The sequence below is a fragment of the Falco naumanni genome, chromosome 3 (assembly GCF_017639655.2).
Source record: "Falco naumanni isolate bFalNau1 chromosome 3, bFalNau1.pat, whole genome shotgun sequence".
Lineage (NCBI taxonomy): Eukaryota > Metazoa > Chordata > Aves > Falconiformes > Falconidae > Falco > Falco naumanni.
The window spans coordinates 62,023,049-62,042,393 of record NC_054056.1 but is presented as its reverse complement, the minus strand read 5'-3'; positions in this window follow the sequence as shown (position 1 = coordinate 62,042,393).

The window sequence follows — 19,345 nt, the reverse complement described above, 5'->3', positions numbered from 1 at the left end:
GTTAAACAAGCATCCTTTTAACAGCACTCAGCTGAGTGTAATCACACTCTGTAAACAAACCTGGCTTAATCTTTTCTCCTTTAGAAAAGGGGAAAAAGGGGAACATTTTTTGCAAAAAGATTGCCATTTTTCGATCTGTTGTAAACATATCCTTTATTGGAAGAGTTGCACAGTTATCTAGGATGCCATTAGTAATGTGTTTCCTTTCAAACATGATATATATGTTTCAGGCCATCATTGCCTCTATTCTTAGATGAGCCAGATCACATTTTTAATATATGTCCATGTTCAACACAAGTCTGAATGTCTGTGCAGCTTCAGCTCCAATATTTACCAAAGCATGTGCACTTCTGTTTGTGTCATTTCTCTCACAACATATTCTTTTGCTTCAAAGAAAGTAGCTATCTCAGGTGATTTATTGTTCAATGCTATAAATATGACCCAGACCATTTATTTATGTTTCTATGTGATTTCTAACTGTATTTTAATCAATTCAACTTTTAAAAAGCCAAGTTCTAAACATAAGCGGTCCTGTACTGGAAGGTGTATTTGTTTCAAGGACTGAAGTTCCAGAAATTGTGTTCATACAGTACAAGTAGGTATGCTCCACAGTGAATATGCAGTTCTGTTTCCATGATCATATGGACCCTGTACATGTGCCCAGGCTCCCATTCAATCTAGGATGAAAAGGGGTAGGTTCACATCTCACCCAAATGCTACCATCTGAACACTCAGGCAGAGTCTCACAGATGTGCATCCCTACACTGGACTTCAGAGACATTTTCAGATGTGCTTATCTTTTACACAAAATTTAAACTAAATTTCATGTACTAAATGGCTGCAAGGAAGCATAAACTAAATGTGTTGGGTGGTCAGAAATAGCTGCATACATACAGTTTAATATTCAATGTATTCCTTTTAGTTCTGGAGCAGAAAACAGAACACTATCATCGGCTGTAGAATTTTCCTTCTTCCTTCAGCTCTGTTTAGCCGGATCAGCCTCCATCATAGCTCATGAAAAAGCATTTTGAAATCTATCCAACATTGTTTTATTAAAAGAGAATCGGCCATTTCCTCACTGAAGAAGTGAAATATTTACCTGATTAAATTGCACTGGTATGTGCACTGCAATTACCTAAATGAATGCAAGAACAAGTACCAAATCAGTTTAATTAAAATAATTAACGAAGGATAAAGAGTTGACCTATGAAAATCAGGAAGATCTTTTTCCCCACACCCTAAGGTAGAGTCCCAAGAAAGGAAATGGCCTTAAAGTAAGAGTTCAAGCTTAACATGCCTTGAAGTTCAACAAATTCTGAACAATTAGAAAATCTAACTCCGGGTACAAACCCATTAGAAACACTGAGACACCAGATTAGTTGGAATTTATTGTGGACTACATTCAATTTATTGCCAGACACCAGACATTTCTTGCAAAATTTTATTACCATGAGAATATCTGTCCTTTCCATACAGCTCTCACTATCTGAAGCGTGTGAAGCTTTATGTTTCATTCATGTTTTCGAGGAAATTAGTTGATACTTCACCAATTTTTCAATGCATTTCAAAATCTACATGTCAAACTCTCCTCTAATTCCAGGGAGAGGAACACTGATAACTAATTGCCAAAATGACTGAAAGTGTAAATACAGAAAAAGAAGAAAAGAAAATGGAAGCTCTCTGTTTCATGATCCTTCAATTACACTTAATGAAGGATGAACCTTGGCTGAAAAATTCTGCAATCAACAAGTTTCTCAAAGCAGCTGAGCATTCAACTGAGTCATACGGACACATAGCTATTGGAAATACATCCTATTGTGTTTCTGGAAATTTGTCATTCTAGCAGTTTAAAATCAATGCATAGCTATATATTTTTATCTCAAATATCAGACCAACACTTAGTTAACTACCTATACCTTTTTGATAGAAAGCTTGTAGATTTCTGTAAAATCTTATTAAAACTGTCTTTTTCTTACCACTTCTGTGATGGAAAGGTGCTGAACCTTTATAAAATTGTCTATAAATAATCTAAAAACCTAAAGTACTCTTGACATGTAGATCTTATGTGAAATATCTTTCTGCTGTATATGGAATTTTGGCAAAAGAGAAAAGGCATCTACATGATGGACAGCAATGTAACTATTATTCAAAACATCTCTGTGGGAAATTCCTACCACATGCTCTTCTTCCTGACACAGTTGTTTTTTAACAGCCGCGATCATCTCATTTGTTATGCATGTGTGAAGTGATGACATCAAACAGAAATGATTTTGTGAACGAATCTACTTCCCAAAGTGTCTATGCCTCCTCCTGCAAGTTTGCAGAAAAATCAGAGCTTTTTCAACTGAACATCTGTCTACAAGAAAAGTTTTGAAAGCACCCTGCCACATCAGCTGACTTCCTTTGCAAAGATGCCACTGCTGTTCTGTGAAAGATTACACTCATTTTCTTCTCTGGACTCAGCCTCCCTTTTAAATGTGTCTAGGATATCAAGTGCTTGATCCAGTTTAAAGCAGGACAGCTTGGGATCACCATTTGTTAATACATCAGCAAATTCCTTTCAGGAATGTTCAGTTCAGTATATTATACTCTGGGATCAATTGGTTCCTGTAAACTGGAGTATGAATCACTTAATCAGGATACAGTACTTCTGAAATTCTAGTGGTTTGGAAATCTTGACATTCTGTGGTTTTCATGTGCTTGGGGTTGCTAATGCCATATTCAAATTTAATTGATATAGATACAGCTGTAAGATTCCACATGACAACATGTTTTTTACAGTAGCCATAACTGCCCTAAGGTGGTAAAGTGAGGCACAAACCAGAATTACACACACACAAGTTAGTTTGGAGGTTCTGGGAATAAAAATACCTACCCTGTGTGAAGCAACAGCCTTTTTCATGGGTTCCTCAAAGAAAACACTGACCAAGTCTGTAAACACAATCATTGTCTTTCTAACTTCTCATCTTTATCAACAGCTGATTCCTCTGTTATGATCTTTCTAGCTATCAAAAGTCAGAATAAATAGAGTGTTGGTCTAATCTGATCCTTTTGGTCAGAAGACAGACCCAGGATCAAAGAAAATCAGAGCGTTAAGCATTTATATTGGATTTAATGTAGTTAAGCCTTAGTTTGGCAGCAAACCTTTGGACATCTGCTTCCTGCTCTACTGCCCTAATTCCACATTGGCGTGTTGAACTCAATGACAAAACTATGAACTTCAGATGTCCTGTAGCTCAAATAACTAGTGTAGGCAAACCAAACTGGGAATTAAAACTGAAGTATCAAATTAAACAGCAGAAAAATAGCAATGTCTTGGCAATAAATAGCTTCACTTACACTGATCTAAGGAAAAATAAATGTCATATTCAGAATCTATTTCCCTATGAGACTTCACCAGGCAAAGTTCCTATGATTGTTTGCATGATAGAGTTATGACTTCTTCATTTTTTTGCTCAAAATAATCAAAATCACCTATGATTGTTCCGAATCAATTAGTTAAAGAAAACCAGCTCAGACTGCCTTAAGAATGAGCACGATAGTGCTAGATAAGTCTGTGTCTCCTCTTAAAACTAAAATGACCAGACTCTTCATTTACAGTGTTTATAGTAGGTTATGTGAATATCTCCAACCCTCAGTGGATTCATTCACAGTGCATCTGTAAATATGAAGTGTCTCCTAGTGGAAAAAATCTCCTCCAATGTTATCTGTGTGCCAGATTCCCTTTGGGCGAGGCTACTAAAAGTCTTGTTGGTATTTTTGTGGTATTATGTTCTCCTAAAGCAACACTCTGAGTGCCAGCACACTCACTCCAGCATGCTTGCCTGAGTGTGAATAGATCTTCAGTTTAGCTCTCTGTTTCTGAGATAGGAGACACTACATTCCTGCAAAAAATGTCCTTATCAATCTTTTGTACTTGACATTATCTGCACAAGGGGCAATAGAAGCCCTAAAATACCTTGTGCCTCTGGACAATCCTGTCACCAGCTGTGGAGTGAGGCTGTCCTCACTGTTTTTCCTTGCTATAGCTCTTTGAAGGTGTTAACTCATGCTAGCTACAGACAACTAACCGGGACTCTACACTCATTAATGCTACCTGCAGCTTTATCACCTGCAAGTGTTCATCACAACCAGACATCCTCCATGGGAATAAAGCAGAGGGAAAATTATCTTCATCAAGGAAACTGATATTTTGCATGAAGCTACTAACACAACAAATACATAAAATTATTTATTTCCCCCAAATAGTTGAAAATTTAATTCCTAGCAGAAATTTGAATTAGACTTTGATCTCACTGTCATAAATCTATATAATTTCTATTAGCTGCCCTGGACTTACTTTTATGTAACTGAAAGAAGAATTGAGCCCCTGATATGTGAAGACAGCCTTGAGATAGGTTTCAGACTAGTTAGGAATCCACTGAAAGGAAAAAAGTGTTTGTTATGATAAATACTGACAGAAATGTAGATACACAAGCCAAGCACTCTTGGTGTAATAATACTACCCACCTGCACCTCAGCCAAACAGAAGGCTAATGCCAGACAGGGAAACAAAGGGGGATCAGGAGGCTCAGACAGAAGAGGAACAGAAGGATCATCTGTCAAGCAGTGGCCTTTTTCTGAGTCAAAAATTGGCTAGGAAAAATCCTGATATGTAATGGATCTATGAAATAATTAGGGATGAAAGACTGAATGATCTACCTCAGCTTCACATCGCCTTATGGAATCTATTCCTCACTGCAGTTTCTCCTCTGACTGGAAAAAGTAAGAATCAAGGATTTGTGCCTTGATTTGAAAGTCACACTCTTTGCCCCAGTTATTCACAATTCACAGAAACACAGAATCACAGAATGGTCAGGGTTGTAAGGGACCCCTGGAGATCACCTAGCCCAACCCCCTGCTAAAGCAGGGTCACCTACAGCAGGTGTTGCACAGGATCGTGCCCAGGCGGGTTTTGAATGTCTCCAGAGAAGGAGACTCCACAGCCTCTCTGGGCAGCCTGTGCCACTGCTCTCTCACCCTCAGGGTAAAGAAGTCCTTCCTCATATTCAGATGGAGCTGCCTGTGCTGCAGTTTGTGCCCGTTGCCCCTTGTCCTGTCGCTGGGCACCGCTGAAAAGAGCCTGACCCCGTCCTCTTGACACTCACACATGGGATATTTGTGTGCATTGATAAGATCCCCTCTCGGTCTTCCCTTCTCCGGGCTGAACAGGCCCATCTCTCTCAGCCTGTCCTCACAAGGGAGATGCTCCAGTCCCCTCATCATCCCCTTCACAGCCCTCCGCTGGGCGCTCCCCAGCGGTTCCCTGTCTCTCCTGAACTGGGGAGCCCAGCACTGGACACAGCGCTCCAGGTGCGGCCTCAGCAGGGCAGAGCAGAGGGGCAGGATCACCTCCCTCCACCTGCTGGCCACGTTCCTCCCGATGCCCCCCAGGCCCCCATGGCACCCCCTTTGCTGAACTGCATTCGGTCCCCCCCGCCCAGCTCTCCAGCCTGCCCAGGCCTCGCTGAAGGGCAGCGCAGCCGCTGGGGTACCAGCCGCTCCTGCCGGGGCTGTGTCACCGCCAGCCTTGCTGAGGGCTCTGCCCCTTCACCCAGGGCGCTGGTGAGCCCGTTGGACAGGGCTGGGCCCAGCGCTGAGCCCTGGGGAACCCGCCAGCTACAGGCCTCCAGCTGGGCTCTGCGCTGCTGGTCACAGCCCCTGAGCTCTGCCATCAGCCAGCTCTCGATCCGCCTCACTGTCCCCTCATCCAGCCCGCACGGCCTGAGCTGACCTCCGGGGCTGTTATGGGAGACAGTGTCAGAAGCCTTGCTGGGTCAAGGTGGGCAACGTCCACCGCTCTGCCCTCATCTACCCAGCCAGTCATTCCATCATGGAAGGCCATCAGGTTGGTCAGGTATAATTTCCCCTTGGTGAATCCATGTCGACTACTCCTGATAAGCTTATCTTCCTCCACTTGCTTCGAGATGACCTCCATGATGAGCTGTTCCCTCTTTCCAGGGATTGAGGTGAGGCTGACAGGCCTGTAGTTTCCTGGGTCCTCCTTCTTGCCCTTTTTGAAGACTGGAATGGCATTGGGTTTCTTCCAGTCCTCAGGCACTTCTCGTGTCCTCCACAACCTTTCAAAGATGATGGAGAGTGGCTTGGCAGTAGTATCTGCCAGCTCCCTCAGCACTAGGGAGTGCATCCCATTGCGGCTCATGGATTTTGGGGTGTCATTTTTGCTTAAGTGATCTGTAACATGATCCTCTTCAACCAAGGGAAAATCTTTCTTCCTCCAGACTTCCTTTCCTTACCTCCAGGGTCTGGGAAACTGGAGGGCCAGACTTGCCAGTGAAGACTGAAAGAAAGCATTCAGTAACTCTGCCATCAAAATTACCAGAAGTTTCAAAGGAAAGTGAAAGAACTAAGTATTAGGTTGTGTTAGGAACAATTCCACAAAAGTTTATTTCTACTTTTTCAGTGTAGACTAATATATTCCTCAGTGTATGGATTTTATATTTCATTTAGATTAGGTTTGGTTTTAACTGATTCCTTTGGAAGCATGGTGTATTGCAATCACATCTTCTGTGTCAAACCCTCTCCAATCAATTTGACCTAATTGACTAATTTAAACAGGTGTGATGGAAGAATGAAAATCTTAAAGATAGTTAAATTCATACAAGATTCATGAAAACCGATACCTGACTAGAGAAGAGAAACCCAGTTTTCGGTCTTTCTGAGAAAAAGTGTAAGTTAATTAGTCATCTCTTGTGTTTTACCTACTAATGAGCCATTTGGCATATTAGCTGCTGGCCAAGTTATGTTAGGTCCTTCACAGACAACTGATGGAGAAAAGAGCAGCTAGAATTGCTAAGAAATTCTGAGAATCCTCAGAAAAGATGTTGGAGGATAGATCTGAAGACATTGAGGGGATTGGTAGGCAAACTTCTGAGGCTGAGGTACATGTACAAAGGATATAAACCAATGGGAAATCAAGCTAAATAGTTTGACTTTCTGCCATAAAAAGTCACAGGGTAATAAGTCATAGGAAAAGATCAATGTTCTGCTTTCAGTTCCACCACATCTCTATTGGGTGTAATACCAGGTCAGTCTAATCAGCCAGTGCATCAGATTCCTATAAAAGAGTGATAAAATGCTTACTTTACAGGTTATAGTGAGGTCATTCATTCTTATTAGAAAAAAAGCTTTACAGCATTAGAAAAAACTATAGACATGTAAAATATAGGTGAATGGAACACAGAAGTGAATGTAGGCAGACATTGTGTCACCCTTTTAACATAATGAATTAACACTAAATTGGGACCAGCGTTGATTTCTCACCAAAATTCACTCACTGAAAATCTCCAAGTTAAGCCAACGAGCATGAGGCATTTACTTTTTGTGGGCCTTCTTGTTCTTCAAGTGTGAACCCTTGCCTACTACCTTTTCTTATAATTAGGTCTTTGAGATACAACCACCTGACAGAGTCCAGCATAGACTTTTTAGAGAGACCCTTTACCTATGCTTCTCAGGATCTTCACACAGTTGTGAGTATTTCTACTTTACACACAGGCTATTCACAGATCTCTGACTGTAGCATTTTCTTTTATCTAAAAACAGAATCCACAGGTATACAGATAATTTAAGAAAACAACAGCATCCTGAAAGTAAAAGGTAACTTGCCTTTCCTCAAAGGAATCTTTGAGGGTACAGCAACCATGTTCAGGAAGGAGATTCATGTTGTCTTGGCTGATATCAGCCAGCAGTTAAACTGGACTTCTCCTACTATGAAAGCTGGTTCATTTGCTTCTACTCTCCTCCGGTCCACAGTTTTCTATGTCTGCATGAAGCTTACCTCTTATGAATCCTTATTTAAATTCATGCTTTACCTATTGGCTTCTTTGTTCAGTGTCAGGTGGCTGCGGTAACTCCTACAGACCAACTGGCCACTCTGGTTTGTGTAGGACAGGGTTATCAGATTTTCAAGATATGGTCATTTCAGTAACCACAAATTAAAATATGATATCCAATTATTATATCTAACTTGGGAACAATGCAAACTACTTTTTCAGAAGTGATTTTATACATGTGAATGTAGAGGCTTTTAGAAGATAGTAGATGTCAGAAAAGCAAGTCTGTATTAAAATCATTAATTTAACCTGGAGTTCAAAATTCAAACCAAAATATTGTATTTCCTCTGTCTTTCTGGACAGTTCACTACATTTGTCATCTGGTCAAATATATCTATCATTGTTCATGGCTGGCAAAAAAATCTTTCTTTTATGTTTTAAATACTTATAGTGGTATCATAGTAATATTAACAATAAATAAGTTCTGACAACTGGGGTACAGAGAACCAGGCTTATACAACAGCTTTGTAGGCTCACTAAGTATCTTTGATATGGTAGCCACTGACAACTGTTGGCATGTGGTGTGGGTTGTAATTGAAGCTTTGTTAATAATTAGAGTCTGGAGTGCTTCCCTGCAGATTCTTGAGATTTTGTGGAGGTCATACTTCATACTATTAAAACTACCATAAATACCTTTGGTTGTCTTTCTAGCTCTCAAATTAGCAGATGCTCTTCTCTTTCTAAAATGACCTTCTCCAGTCCAGAGATGCCAATACTTAAAATAGCAATATGGGTTAAAGAATTGAAATGCTTTGCTTTTGAATTTTTCCCTCTCAGTCACAAGGGCTTCTCATCTAGGAATTTGTTTTTGCTGTGGCTTTCTGGTCCTTTCATCATGTTTGGAAAAGGTTGTCTTTCTGGTACTTCATCACCCAAAGTTTGGTAAAAATCTATTACTTGCTGAAGATGCATTCAGGAGACTACTGTTAAAACGAACAAAGATCATTCCATGTAAGTTAGCAATGTAAGAAATCAGTTCTGGTCTCAGAACAAAGCAATGTAAGAAATCAGTTCTGGTCTCAGAGCAACCTAACTCTTAATTCTTTCACAATGGTCTGAAGATTATAAAATAAGATTAAATACAGTAGGAAAGAATAAAGGCTGCAAAGGCTTGTCATCACTAATTCTTTTATAGGATGGGTAAGCTAAGTCAAAAGTATGGATCCTGTTAAATACCAGATCACTTATTAAAGAAAAGTAATATTGTTACATTAATTTATATTTTCAAAATGGTCACTATATTTATTTGGTCTTATAAATTAGTCATATCACAACTTTTGTTCAGTTTGACAAAGTTGTTTGACTGATCTCTCTTGTGTTGTGATCCATCTGCCCACATTGTTATAAGCAGCAGGATAGCGTAAATTGACCATTTGTTAGATGGCAAATGGAAAATGTTATGCTTTCATGATGTCCTTACACCTTACATGCATACTTCTGTCCTCTACAAAATGCAGCATATCGGACTGCTATTCAGTAGTCATTATGTTCAGATCAACTATTTCCATATTTTATTACAAGCTCAGGTTTCCTTTCAGCCTCGGGATGTTTAAGAGTATATTAAGCTTAATATTTCATGCAAAACTAGGTTGTGTAATGGTTTCACATGTAAAGTAGGTGAACAGATGGATTTCTGCTCTTGTGAGCTGGACTAGATCAAATTAGAACTAGACTTAACTAGTTTAAATTGCATTGTCCTAACAAGGTCATTTAGAAGTAGGGAAAATAAATCAAATAAAGGGGTCATGAATACCATCACAAAAGATGTAGTCAACATCAACTTTTATATCAAGAAGAATAATCAGAACTTTTTAGCAAGAATCTATTTTTATTTTTTCCTAAGTAGGGATAAGAAAAGTTTAAGAACATATTCTATACTCCATAAGTGATCTTGTAATTTTGGAATTTTCTGCTACACAATGAATTTCTGCTAATCACATCTCATATCCTACATGATAGTGGATTAACAGTTGCTCATAAACAGATGCTTATATTTGTCACAGGTATTTCAGCCCACAGCCAGCGTTAGCCAGACAGGTGTTTTGCAGAAAACTCACATCTGCTTCACAGGAATAGGGTAGTGTCTACTGACTGCCTAATAGCTTCTCCTCTTGGACAAAATCAGTATTAGAGCTACATCTGCTATTCCTCTTATGTCCCACTAGTTGTATTTGAAACTCAACTACTTTCTAAGTCAATATGCTTTTCCTTGATCAAATTCTTCAGCATTTATTTCACACAGCACATAGTTGATGCATCACACTGCATGAAGCATCAACTGAGTTATTCTGGTTAACAACAGCTAAATGAGAACAGGATTAGTTAGGTGAATATATGTATTTTTTAAATAGAAGTCAAAATATCTTTCTTCATTACTGTTGTTCAAATGTTGATTTCAATAGGAAGAATAACAAACAAGAAAACATCTTCCCTATGCATGACAGTTCATAAACAGTGATTTACAATGTTCAAAAGCATAGGGATTAATTTTTCACACTGCAGCAAGCAATGAACAAGCGGACAAGAACAGAAAACATCCCTGAACAAAACAGAAAGCTAATGTAAATTAGAATGTATAGAAGGAGAATATTGAACTTATTTCAAAAGATAAACTTTATTTTCTAAAGCTCTTGTCCACAACCAAAATTGGGTCTTTAAAGGTAGTCACAAAAGCTTCCAAAATCAGTGCTACTAGTCTCAAAAGTTTTTTGGATATGTAACAGGGGTGTATAAAATAAGAGCTCCAGATTACAAAATAATGTTTTGGGATTATTTTTCAACAAAGTTCTAAATTACACAAATTCTACAACTAAGTCTGCAAAGATTGCTGGGAGCTTTAGACAATCACAACAAAACACATGAAAAAGTGTGAAGTAGACACATTTTTTCCCTCTTTTAAGGGAAAAATAGTCAATGAAGAAACAACTGAGATATCTTTTAGAAACAGAGTGAACTATTGTGGTTGATTTACAGCGGAGAATTTTGCAAGGAAAAAACCCCCACAATTTAAAGAGATTTTTTTATCTCTGTTTTAGCTTTTTCCAGTGGTGTTTTGGGGGATTTGTCTGTGGCAAGGAAATTCTGCTTTTATTTGGAGTGTTTCAAAACATCATCAGGGAGAAGAACCACATAAAACCCTTGGAGAAGAGGTCTTTCCAATTTTGATAATATTGTTTGATCTGCTGGAGAGATAAAGAGAGTGTCTGTAGTTGGAAGAGTAGAAAAAAGAGAAAGAGCTCTTGGGGAGAAGAGGACAGAATATCTTTGGTTTTTAATGCTTAAACTGACTTGTTTAACCAGGATTAGTTTTATCAGAAAGGTGAGATGAAAAATCCTTGTTATACCAAGATTCATTTGTTCTTGTTTCTAAAGAAATTATCTGGGCACATTTTAATTATTATTTTGGCTGGCTATTTTAATAAGAAATATTTAAAATATTTCTTATCAGTATTTTAAAGAAACTATCTGTGTAAACTCTTTTGTTTGCCAACCTTTCACACCTTTGCAACCTCTTTAACATAATACAGAAAAAGTGAAGTCACACTTCTATCACAGTATTATTGTCTTTAAATAGGATCTCAGTGATCCCCTGTTGAAGATTATCAGATTTGAGGGACTCTAGTCAAAATGTTTAAAACTATTTCAAATATTCAGGAAGATTCTGAATATTTTTTAGTGTTTTTTAGTGTTTCCCCTTTGCTATATTAAGCAGCCTTTACAAAGAAGACAAGGAAAATTTGTTTAAATGTTGGGAAACACAAAGGCAATCACATCTTTCTCAATTACTCTCCTTGGAGAGGAAACCAACTGAATTCCAGCTTTTTTTATGACTTTTTCTGCCTGTGTCTTGCAGCCTTTCTTGGAAATTATATCTGCACATCCTTGCTGGACTCAAAATGGATGAATAAGGTGGTGGGGTTTATTGCATAAGCAGAACCCATTGCGTCATGAATCTATGGTAATACTGTACTTATCAAAGGAGAGAAAATGAATGGATTGCACTGGTAAGTACTTTATGTACTGACACTATTCTCACTTAATCAAATTTCAGAAGAGAAAGAATGGGATTGGGAAAGATCTTAGTAATGCACGTCACTTCTGAGTACTGGACAAATCTGTTCATGCTCCAGAGACATATACTCCTTCTTGTTCTCAAGCCTGTAATTGATATGAATACATCAGAGTATGGAAAGAACCAGAAACAGCAAGGTATAACATATGAGATTGATGGTATATCATTCCATACATGTCTATACTATTCCCATAGGCTTTAGTTAAATTTTTTTAGTTTTGTGGTTTTATCTCAGATGCCAGTTTCGACTCATTTCAGAAAACCTCATGATTTTTCAGGAATGAGTGGGGGGGGTTTTATAAAAACAGAGTTTAAACTACTCTATGGGTGATGCACTGGTTGAAAGCCGGTTCAGCTCCATGACCTGTAGCTGCATGGACTGGGGCCAATGAACTGCTCATTCCTTTCCACCCTTTTCTGGAGTGCCTGGAGCCCCTGGAAAAGAGTAGCAAGGAAAAAACATCCCTACATACTGAAGAAAGTAATCAGTGGGAAGGTGTTTGACTCTTGGACGGGATCAGTCTGTGCTAATAGATATAAATCTGGGTAGGAAGCAGAAACCAAACTATAGTCCATCAGCAGAGCCTGTGCTCATACTGGTTAAGTGGGGAAAATATATGAGTAAATAGGCGTCTGGTTTTGCCTTTTAGAGTTAGATTTCACATAGCATTTTGCCAATTCAAGTGATATCACATTAGCTCCACAGCAGTTCATTACAATATATAATAATGAGCTGTCAACTCCTGCAGCCTTCTTTTGGTATGTGACATGGGACTTAATCAGAAATAATAGCTCACAAGACTAAACAAAGAGAAATTATATACATGAATAAAAGTAATTGTGAGACTATAGTAAAACAACGCTATTAATAGAGGCATTTAAAAAACAAACAAACAAACAAAAAAAAAAAACCACAGTCATACCTGCCAAAAATGACGTGCTGAGCTTTTATCGTTTTGCTTCAGCAAGGTATTTGGCACAGGAATGCTTAATGATAGTCAGTGTTGGTTTCTGGTTTATGTTTAACCTTGAAAGTGCTACCCAGGAATGTAGGGAATAGTTCTGATTTTGAAATACAACTGAGCAGTTATGTGGGAGGGACTGTAGAAAGCTGCGGTCATAAGGTAGAAAAATGATAGGGAAATGGATTTTGCTGTGGAACTTTCCTTTATCACCATCCTGGAATATTATTCATCTATGCCATCACAACCAAACCAAAAACTGCAGATGATGCTCAAGCGACAGATTCTAACAGTAATTGAGAATATTGTATATGATGGGTTAAGGTTTAATTTGTCCTGGGCTCAGCTTAGTTCTGTTCTCCACTGCAGAAATACCTTATATTGGGATTGTCCTAAACATTGTCAGATTGGTGGTGCAGGCTGTTGTTCAAATGCTGCTGTGGAGACACTGTGCCTCTGTACGACAGGACTAAGATCTCCCTTATGCTTTATGTTTTAATAGATGCATACACTTGGTTTATTTCATTCTTTTTACATATCACAGGTTTCTCTAACTGCATAAAGCTACATGAAGAGTTACTGTTTAATTATACTTTTTGTCTGCTTACTCTGAGTCAGCTGTCACATAAGAAGGTTTCAAATAATTAGTACATTTGAAAGTAGCAGATTCTGCAGTTTTGTAAACCAGCAGCTGGTCCAAAATGTATAAAAAGCTTTAATTTGGTGAGATTCAGCTGGGAATGCTGAAGGCAAAGAAATAAGATTCAAGCATGAGGTCCATTTTGTGACTTTTTCAGTAATTCCTCATTTATTTACCAGAAAACTCTAACAAAGATCCTTTTCAGATGGATGAACTGTTAAGAAAGGTAGCTTGGCAGAAGATTTGAAGGATGGACAATTTTTACTTCTGCTTTTTATCTGTGTTATGATTGATGCAGGAATGTGATATTAGACTCCTAACATTTCTTCCAGCTAAAACATCCTTGTGGAACCCTATGCGTTGTTTATATTTAAGACAACATTTCAGCTTCCAGGACATCCTAATTTTGTACTTACACCAGAGAAAGAGCTCATGGTCAAGCCACTATTTACCAGTGCAGTCTGATAATATTGTTTCTAAAATCAGATGACATGTTGTGAATAGTAGTTTCAAGGACTTGTTAAAACCCTCAAGGTTATGCCCTTCTTGAATCTTTGAATTCCCAAATAGGAAGATTATTAAAAGAGTGTGATCAAGGTTAGTGGCCCCTAAAATTAGACCTTACAGCTGTATTTTGATTTTTCTGTGTGTGTATGAACACAGAGATCATCTGTGCATTTGGGCTTCTGTACAACACAAGGAAGATCTTTTTCATTCCAGACTACCATAAGCTTCACTAGAATGTTGGAGTCTTGGGGTGCAGTATTTTTATTTTACATATATTTCTGTATCAGTTCATGTTGCATGTGAACTGATAACATAGCCATGTACAGAATTCCCTAAGAAAGCTTTTTGGAGGCAGATAACTGAAACTATCCCTTAATTTCAGACGTAGTCAAATTTTTTTCAGTCTAAATTATGCTAGATGACACTGTAAAAGGGCAACACATCCTATTGATGTCATGAAACAATCCTACTAGATGCATTACCTCTGAAAACTCAGAGATAAATCATTCTTATTCTTGTTTATGTCTATTTGTAATTTGATCATTTATGTCACTTTTCTGGGTTTACAGCAGTTTCACTTTCCAGGAGGACATAAGGTCTCGTCTAAATTACAGTGGCTTTTAATGACCCTAGGGTTGTCAGAAACTGAGGGAGTGCTATGCTGGTTTTGATCATTGCCTCCACGGTGCCATCTCCAAGACAAAATCCTTTATTTGGTGGTGGAGGCTGGTGATCTAGGACTGGGCTCAGCAGACTAGGCTGAAACAGGTAATATTTACTTAGCAAAAAGGGACACGTGCTCTGCAGAGGACCAGGCACTTACTCTGATGGCAGAATCTAGCTGAATCATTTTACACACTGTGATATCCAACGAAAGGCATTAAGATCAGTAAAGTGAATTAAAATTTTCAATTTTAAGCTAATAAAGGCAACAAATTCAACATTTTATACATTTGAGTGAAGAAGAAAAACAAGTAATAGTGGTTTTACTTCCATAAATGAATTAGCCCGCTTGTCTAGAGTATGGTTAACTGAAATTGTTTGAGGCAGCTGAAACCACTTTTAAGCCTTTGGAAGTGCTCTCCTCTCAAGGCTGGTTAGCTTGAGGTCTGCAGTACAGAGCAATCAAGACTGTGCGCCTGAAATACCTGTAAAAAGTAAGCCACTGTTACCACCTTCACACTTTGCTACTCTTACTTTTCCTCGAAGACACCCAGCAGCTATCCCTAGATTCCTTTATTCTGTGCCAAAGGGAAGTAATGCAGCAAAACAGGATTTGCCAGGCTGGTTATATCTCTATGCAAACACTAGGAGAATTCAGATTCTGATTTTCTGTAAGTGCTTTCCCTTGGACACACCAGGGATTACAGAGACCTTCGGACCGCAGAGGTTTTAAAGATGTTTCACAAGCAAGAACCCTGTGTGCAAATATGAGTATATATAAATATCTGGGGGTTTTGTTTTTTTTCCAAAGGTCAGTAATGTAAATAGTCATGTGAGAGAAAGAAGTGGTAAAAGGCACCAGACTGGAACTCCAGGCTGGGTTCAGGTCCCGGTGCTGCTGCAGCTTGTGACTGCAGGCAACTCTTGTAGGTATAGTATTTCACTACCTCGGCAGCCTGCTGTTAATTAATCTCTGTGCCTGAGGTCTGTGTTAGGAGGGATGAGAGCAGGGAGTCCCCTCTGTGAAGCAGCAACTGTGTTGCTTTCTGTGTCCAAGGCACCCCTTTCAAAGTTTACACGGGTGTCTCCATACAGCACACCACAGGCAGTCCAGGCAATTCCCTGCTTCCTGGGGCTGAGCTTCACTTCTTCTGCGCTCTGAGCTACGTTCACTGTAGATATAAAATTATGATTTCAGACTATGAAAATCAGTTACAGGACTATGAAAATCAGTCATGGGGGAAAAGAAAAAGACCTCATAGTAGAAGAATGAGGGGATGGATTTTTTCTCCAGCCCATATGAATTCAATTTCGGAGAGAAATGAAACTCAGACTGGAAGCACATGAGTAGACATCTGAGGAGTCAGAACAAAGGGTCTCTTAAATGATAATCTGTCATTCTATCAGCCTGTGATTGTAGCAAAATGTTTTTATTGTAAAACATTTGTCCGACACATGCTTGTAAACCTGCCAAAAAGTATATCCTACTTAAACAAAACAGACGTTAGCCTCAAAACTGGGTTTTCCATTCAAGATACCCCTGATTTATTCACAGCTTTTATTTAGTTCATGCAAATTACTAGAAAGTACCATTAAATTAAAGAGCATAATTAAAGTTCCTATGGGATGCTTAAACAGAAAGTTACACCATCCATGCCATGGCAGTCATCAGGCATGGAGTCCGCTACAAGCCCAGCCAACCTGTGCCCTGGCACAGCAGGGGAGAGAACAGGGCTGTTGCAAGCCGTCAAACAGGGACAATGATAAGGGATTGGTCCTCCTTGGACACCACTGTATAAACTGTGCCTGTTAGCCATGCTTTGCACGGTTGCAAAAATGTCTGGTTCACGCATTGCTAATGGAGGCATAGAGCCTTACTGTAAATGTGGAAGGTATATAGAAAGGGAACTGAAAGGACACAACGTGCTGGGAGGTGCCAGACCAGGCAGCGGCAGAAATGGAGTCAGCCCAGCTGGACCTTTAGCTCAGGAGAGGCAAGTGTTGGGTAGGTTCTGCATCAGTGCATGTGAAATTACTAAGAAAATTTAAATTGTTCCAGGACAATGTAAACTTACAGTACACTTTTGGTTATCCAAGTGAGAAAGGATTTGGCAAGCTGGGACTTACAGAATGTTATGGCAAAAAACCAAAAAACAAACAAAAAAAAAAAGCAAAACCTAGAAAATATTTTAAAAAATTAAATTAAAACAAAAATTAATTAGTGACATGTCAATACCAAGACCTTATAGGAATCCAAATGCTTTTACTCCACCTATATATTGAATTTGCATCTTGACTGGCATTTTGAAAAAAAAAAAAAGAAAATTGGGACGTTACTATTGGATTAAAAATAATAGTTATTAAATCTTTATTACATTTCTATCCCTTGTAGAGGAAATACAAAGCAAACTGCTCTCTATTAGGAATCAGTTTTCAATGTCAATGAGGAAAGAGTATATTCTGTTAGGTAGATACTGTAATTGGTTAGTAGAATTTTATTTAATCATACCAATATCCATGAGCATTAGTAGGTATGAGGAGAAAGAGAACTTTTGAACATACATTTTATTGTATTTTATTTTTGTTATGAAGTTCACTAACTTACAGTGGGATCCTTATATAAAACAACAAAGACAGACATTTTAAGGTCAATCATCAAAAAGGTTACATGGTAGAGGTAGGATGAGATGGTGATACAATGACTTTTGAAGATTTTTCAGAATTTATCAAAAGCTATTTTGAAGAGTTCTCTGTTAGGGGGATAACATCTCAAGGCACTTGAAGCAAAAGAATTCAACCTTAACTAACTTGTTGGAATTCTTTGAAGATATTACTGCCATGATAGATAAGGAAAATTCTGGTTTAATTAGGTTTTCAGAAGATAGTTAGCATTGCTCCACATCAAAGATTACTGCATAAAAGGTATAGAACAAAGGCTAAGAGCTAGTGTAGGCTAAAAATTGTCTCCTAAAGTAAAGAACAAAAGAGAATGATGTACAGTTATTCTTAAAGAGGAAAAGATGTTACTGCTTATTGCGGGGTTAGTTGAAGTATATGCTTTAAACATTCTAAAAATATTGAGATATGAGTAATTTGAATGGGACTTTTAAAAACCAATGACCACGGTTACTGGTGGAATATATCTACTTTTTGCTCACAGCTATCACAAACTCACCTGCTTCATGCAAAATGACAGAATTTTCCAAGTTGCTTAAAACCTGATAGTGAAGCGAAAATTTTGAATTTCTTACAATATTCCTTCATCTTGACAACACTTAAATGGGAAAAGGAAGACTGGTGGGACAACTCCATGCCAATGCTGGTCAAAAAGCATGGTCACAAGCAACTGTGGTTATTTAAGTTTATTAGTGCAGTTTTCAGGCAAATCTAATTTGGCACAAGAATTTTAAAACTCAGCTAAATTGTACTGCACAGACAGCTCACAGACAAAAGCTGTGTGCTCACTGTCTGCACTGCCCTTTAAAACTACAGGCAAATAGATTAGAGCTTCCCCCAAGTTCAAAACTTAGAAGAAACTGGGAAATGTTTCCATCACAAGTACTTTATGCCAAGACTTTACATTATGCTAATGGAAAAGTGCTGGAAATTAAAGACAAGTTCTGAATGAGTTAGAGAAGCAAAGTGAAAAAATAAGGGAAGTTAATTTCACATAAACAAGGGCACAAAGAAAAGACCGGGCATATTGAGTTGGACAGGCTCTTCCTGTGCTCGTGCTGAACATTTCATATGTTGCCTTCTCTGTTTTCTAATCATATACTCCAGGTAAAAGGGCATACTTTCTTCTTTTGTTTGTGTTTGGTTTTTTTTTTTTTTTTAACTGTGACTGCTCTAGCCCTTTCCTAAAAAGTAAGTTAGCAGCATCTGACCCAAAAGCAATAACACAAGAATGCATCATTCACTGCAGTCAGAGAGCCAAAGCTGGGAGTCATGTACCAGTTTATGGGATTGTGCCTTCCTTTTTGCACCTTTGGTACACTGTGAAGTGGAACTATACAAAGCCCTTTAGGGGATTACTTGCAACTTAAAATGGTACATATGTATCATAATTATACTGTATTGTATTCCAATGGAATCAGCATATCAGTTGCCGTAAGAAAACTTTTTGATCCTCTCTGCAGATGAAGCAAGGTCAGGTGAGTAGGCTTCTCCAACAGAAAGGCATTTTATGAAGTGATTTGCTGGATACGATCTCTCTGGAGCAGCAATTGCAAAGCAAGAAAATCTTGGCAGCTATTCAAAATTACAAATAAATTTTAAAATTAAAATTAAAAATTAAAAAGTGTTTTAACTTATTTTCAGTACCTAGGCTGCAATAATTTTGCAATCCAAATGAGGATACAGTTCTCAGGCATATAGTGGGAGTAAGAGTTAGATTACTTAGTAAAGGGCAAATCATCAAATGATCTGCAGCACCAAGAGTTGCTGTCAGTGCAGAGGAAGCCCTGTCTGTATTACACAGCAGACCACATTTGGATAGTTGCCCCTCTAGCTGCTGCAAGCACAAATACCCGTTTTTATCAGCTTATGAAGGAAAAGTTGGCACCCATAGACACTGGTTACTAGAGTGCAGGCTGCAGCACAGAAAATG